Source organism: Leopardus geoffroyi, chromosome A1, assembly GCF_018350155.1.
Source record: "Leopardus geoffroyi isolate Oge1 chromosome A1, O.geoffroyi_Oge1_pat1.0, whole genome shotgun sequence".
NCBI classification, from domain to species: domain Eukaryota; kingdom Metazoa; phylum Chordata; class Mammalia; order Carnivora; family Felidae; genus Leopardus; species Leopardus geoffroyi.
The window spans coordinates 121224672-121230582 of NC_059326.1; the positions used below are offsets into that span (position 1 = coordinate 121224672).

Consider the following 5911-nt stretch of genomic DNA (forward strand, 5'->3'; position numbering starts at 1 on the left):
ACAGGGACTGAGAAGAAGTTCTCAGGGTTAGGCAGGGTTGGGATCCTCACAGAACCTGCCACCGTCCATGTCCCCATGTCTTTCCCCAGGCCTCATGCGAAGGGTTTTCTCCCTTCTCCTGTGGCCCAAAGCTATATAAACAAATGAAGAAAAGTTGAGAGTCTAGGTAGGCCCCACAAACCAAATGAATACTACTGGATAACTCTGGAAAAGTGACAGCTCAGGGACAGCATGCAGGAGTCGGTGCCCAAACTCTTAAAAATCCCCCCACAGTAACAATAGCTGTCACTCCTTGAGTCCTCACATTCTTATCTAATTGTCCCTCCCAAGAACTCTTTGAAATGAGTGCTGTTACTGTCCTCAATTCAGATAAGAAAATGGAGTTCAGAAGGTCACTTGCTGAGATCACACTCCAAGCCACAAAATGAGGAGATGGGCCCCATCTATCAGCCCCTAGGACCTAGAATGTTAACCCTAATGCAACACTGAGCCCCACGCCTGGCCATTTTTGAAGGTTTGGGGATCCAGGCAGCATTTCTTGCAACTCTGAGGGCTCTGAGAAGCAATGACAAAGGAGAGTTTAAGTATTGGGTGGGTGGGAGGGAGGGAGGGAGGAGGAGAAGCTGTTAATTTTAGATCTGTAACTCAGACTGCTCATTAAGTGGCAGGGGTGTCACCATGCCCCTAATCTTTGCCATCCACCTTCTAAAATAAAAGAGTCAGGGCCTATGATTTCCTCAGTGGGAAGATCCTTCCTTCACAGACTTAAAAACCCTGAGGATAATGAGACTTTTTATACAAGACCAAAGGAGACTCGGGCGTGTGTAAGTCTCCTGTCATTTTCCCCAGTTCCCCCCAAACATGTCCTCAACACCTGGTAGAAAGAAATAGGAGAATATTCCAGGAATTTGTCTTTTGAGTCCAGGCATGCCTCAAGGGGACCAGACTGATAAAAGTGCCAATGGGACCTGGTCAGTCTGGTCCCTTCATTCCTGTGTCTGAGTCACATGGATACCTTAGACAGAAATGACTTGTAAATTCTAACCCCCTAAACACACTAAATTAAACGATTATTTCACATAGTCAAAATAAGGACCCTAAACTTAGAATTATAGCCATGTTGTGGTGTCTATAGTATCACCCCTGCCCCAAAAGACAATGGGTGACAGTCGCTCACATCCATCTGGGTTCAATGTGTGCCAGGCACTGTTCTCCAAGTGTGGCCTGGGACTATTGCATCAGCACTGCCTGGGAATTGGTTAGAAATGCAAATTTTCAGGCCCCACCCCAGACTTACTGAATCAGAACCCCTGAGGAGGGAGTCTAGCAATCTGTTTTAACAAGCTTTAAATGAATGATTCTGGTGCCTTCTAAAGTCTGAGAACCCTGCCTTACTTTACGGAATCCTCACAATGACTGTAGAAAGCTACAGAAACATCGAGCATTACTGCTCCCATTTTATAGGTAAGGAATCTACATCTCACCGCACTTTGGGTAAAACACTAGCCCCAGATGAGCCCCACTTCATTCTCTCTGCCCCCCCCAATCTCTATCTGTGCTTCATGGGATTCTCCCCCTCTCTCTCTGTTTCTGCCCCTCGCTCACTTGTGCCCTCTCTCTCTCTCTCAGAGAAGAAAAGAAGACAAAGGAGGAAGAGGAGGAGGAGGAATCTTAAGTCACAAAAGTACGGAGTCACCTATCCAAAGTGAGTAGTAACGAGGACTGGAAGGCAGGTCCCTCTGAGTACCCTAAATGTGTCTCCCTACCCGTGAAAAGGAAGCGTGACAGAGAGTAAAGGAGACAAATGGCTAGTCCCCTGGAAACCAATTAAAGGCAGCTTCAGTCCAGGGTTGCAAAAGAAATTAACATCTATGGAACATCAGTTATGTGCCAGTCGCTACACATACATATCTCATTTCATTTAATTCTCACAAAAGCCCATGCCATGTAAGCATGCTGCAATCAGATCAGGGAGGGACAGCAACCGTGCCGGGCTCTCACAGCTTAAGCAAGTTGCAAAGAATCTGAATCCTGCTTAGTTTGTCTCTAAAATTGTCACAGCCTCCCTGGAACACACTCACACATTCAGCAGATACACATGTCCTCATGGCCAAAAGACCAGAAAACCAAGGATGAATGCATATGCAGCAGCAAATGAGATCACCCTGCTCCAGGGGTGAAAAACCACCTTGACAGCAATTGTGTGGCTTTCATAGCATCATCAGTCACCCCAGTCTGCTCCTCCCTCCCCTCCCTCCTCTCAAAAACCACAGACTTTTCCCTTTCACCTTGAGAGACAGGGAAGTCAAGTTCTCACCAAATTGAACATGTTTATGCTCTTCCTATTAATTGAGTATTCACCTACCTTTCCAGGGAAGCAAGGCCCTTAGTGGGTAAGGACGCCAGGAATGACATGAAATACCAGTTGGAACGCTAGCAATATTCAGTGAGGATTATCATAATGTTATGGATGCCTTTAACCAGCTCCCCATAGAGAATACATACACACCCTCGAAACTGGCTTGGAATCTACCAACAACCTTCTAAGCCGATGGCTTAATTAACTTGTGGGCCGTGTATGCCATGTCATGAAATGTCTCTAAAATCCAAGAGCACAGGAAGGTATAAAACTTAGAAGCTACAATTTCTTAGCCATCAGTTTGCAGAGCTTTTTTTGTTTTTTTAAGTTTATTCTTAAGTAATCTCTACATCCAACGTGGGGCTCAACTCATGACCGGGATATCAAGAATCAAATGCTCTCCCAACTGCACCAGTCAGGTGCCCCAGAGGTGTGTTTGTTTGTTTGTTTGTTTGTTTGTTTTAAAAACAAGTTACTTCTCTGTCTTGCTTAAATACACAGTATTTTCCCCTTTGGTTCATAAAATCGAGGAAACATAAAGTGAAAACTCTGGGCGAAAATATGTGTTGACATAAATATATAAAACAGTTCCCAAATCTCCCTAGCCTAAAATCTGTCTTTGGCTCTGGGCTGCTTTTAGGATAGAGCCCAGGCATCCCAGACTACTTCATAAGCACTTGTGATCAGATGGCGACCCACCCTGCAGTCCTGAAGCCTGCCCTGCCCCAGACTGCGTGCTCTGGCTATACAGAACACAGGCTGTTCCCAGGAGATCCCAAGTCCTCTCCTGCCCTCACGCCTTCACACCTGTGGGTCTCTCCACCTGGAATCCCCACCTCCTCTTCTTTACCAGGCTGACTCCAACTCAGGCTCATCCCCCAAAATTCAGCCCAGGTGCCACCTTTTTAGGGATTTCCAGTGGGGTCTCTTCACAACACGGTGTGCAGGCCCTCACGACACTACTTTTCACCCTATTTTGTGATCGTCTATTTACTTTGGTAACACTTTCAACGACGCAAGCTCCATGAAGGCATCTGTGGCCCAAAGCCAAACAGGTGCATGGTAAACACCCAAAGCACCTTTGTGGAATGAACGAGTGAATGAGTAAATTAATGAATGATGATCCCTTATTCATTTTCCCACAAGCTCAGGATACACCTTGGAAATGAGAGATGTGATTGTCCTCTCAGTATATCCTTAAGATGCTACTTTCACCCCCAGAAACTCATATAGTCCAACATAGTCAGAAGTATCTCAAGGCCACAGAAACCCTAGTCCAAAATATTATCTAGATAAGCCCATTATCATTCTCTAGATGTATCTAGATGAGCCCAGGGGTATCCACCAAATCAAGATTTATTTTTCTTTTTTTAAAAAATTTTTAAATGTTTATTTTTGAGAGCCAGAGAGACAGCTAGAATGGGTAAGGGGGGGGGGCAGAAAGAGAGGGGGACACAGAATCCCAATCTGGCTCCAGGCTCTGAAATGTCAGCATGGGACCCAATGTGGGGCTCGAACTCACTAACCGTGAGATCATGACCTGAACCAAAATCAGACGCTTAACGGACTGAGCCACCCAGACGCCCCCCCCCCCGTTTTTTTTTTTTTTTTTTCTTTTCCAAATGTTTATTTTTGAGAGAGAATGCATGCAGGGGAAGGAGCACAAGGGAGGGGGACACAGCGCAGCCTGTGCGCTGACAGCAGCAAGCAGATGCGGGGCTGGAACTCACCAACCGGGCGATCCTAACCCCAGCCGAACTCCAACGCTCAACCCACCGAGCCATCCAGGTCGCCCCCCACCCCCAATTCAAGACTCTTGAGGTCGGTAACACAACCAAAGCTAGGTCAAATTCCTGGAACTGCTTTTAGTCTGAACTAATCTGGAAACTCCCTTTGGTTCAGACCTTGTTAGTATAGGCCAGTGTAAATGTGCTCTCAGCATTCGTATTTTTTTATTATACACATGTAGATTATTATACAAGCGATAGACAAGAAAGCCCCACCGCACTAGAGCTCTGCTGCGGGTAAGGGGGTGCACACCCACGACTCGGAGAGGTGCCGGGAGTCCAGAGACCTGGGTGGGCCAGCCCCCCCCCACCCCCCCACCCCCCCACCCCCACGTGGGGAAGGCAGAGGATCCTACCTGGCTGACGGCGGCCGGGGAGGGGAGAGGGGCGCTGGCGGGCCCGGGGCCCGCAGGAGCGTCCACATCCGCACCTCCTGGGCGCCCCTCTGGCTGCAGGACCCTGGGCTGGCGGACTTCGCCTCTTCCAGGCCCCGACCCAGACGAGACACGCAGAGCCTGCACGCTGACCCTTCCCCCCGGAAAAGGAGTTTCCGGTCCGCCCTCCCCCGGAAGAGAGCGCAGTCTTCAGCCGAGGACTCAGTGAGGACCCCCACGACCTGCGGGCCAGTTCTTCAAGCTTGTCACCTCAGGAGTTGGGGACTTTCCTGAACCAGATACCTCTCCAGACAACAAGGGCAGAGCAGTACCTGTGCTACCCCGCAGAACATTCTGGAAGAGTTGCTGAGTGACATGGTCTTGGCCCCACTCCCAGATGCGGGGCCTTCGGGCCTACCTGTGGCCCCTGAGCACCACCCTCAGTTCTTGCTGAGCCCCAACTTGGGCATCTCTGCTGTTTGCTCAAACACGGAACCCACTGAAAACCCACCTGAGGAGGCTGTTGGAGCCCGAGGAAGGTGAGTGCCAGGGCGATGGGCCCTCTACACTTCAAAGTCTCCCCCTTCGTGTCGCTGCTGCAGCTGCTCAGAGTGAAAGTTCCACCTTTTACCGCCTTCTCCCCTGGCCCCCATGTCTTCCACCGACTGTCTTCTGCCCTAGGAGCCCTTGGTTGGTGGGGTCAGAAGCAGGGGATAGGACATGGCCTGGACAGCTAATAAAACTGCCAGACCTGGGGTGCCCTTGATGGGGCCATGACCTGCCAGGTGAGGCTTGTGCTGGGCTCCCTGAGGGCAGGGTGGGTGGGGAGGAGAAGCTGGTTCTGTGGAGGGCAAGCCAGCAGCTCTGGCCACAGAGGCTGGGGCATTGACAGCCAGATCAGCTGGGCTGTGAGCGAGAAGCTCCTTCCTGGTAGTGGTCACAGGCCAATGGTGAGGTCACTAGGAACAAGTAAGGAAGCATGTTTGACCACGGCCCTTTCCTGGCAGATCCGATTGTCTTCATCCAAGGAAGTGGACACTCCCCAAGCTATATGCTCTGTTTCTTCACGGGGAAGTCATGGCCCCAGGACCAGGTGTGGATCAAGAGGCTTGTGATGCTCACGGTTGTTCCCACGTGACTCAGGGCCCTGTTAGACATGGACCTATTAGGGGGTGCCTCCTTACTGGAGAACACTGTGGACCCCATATTTCCAACAGCCACCCACTCTCCCTCTCCTCCACTGATACAAGGCCTGCCTTCAGGACCTGGTGGAGGAATGAATTTCTAGGTCACTGGGGAGGCCTGAGCCCTCACTCTTCATTGTATACATCCTTTGCCTCTCCCCTGGACCAATAAACTGGTTCTTGCCATGGTTAAACAAACAAACCCAA

The 5911-nt window shown here is 49.8% G+C and overlaps 1 pseudogene; it reads left to right on the top strand.

The window, feature by feature from the left end:
• Nucleotides 1–1412: 1412 nt before the first annotated feature.
• Nucleotides 1413–5911, top strand: LOC123579644 (annotated as a pseudogene).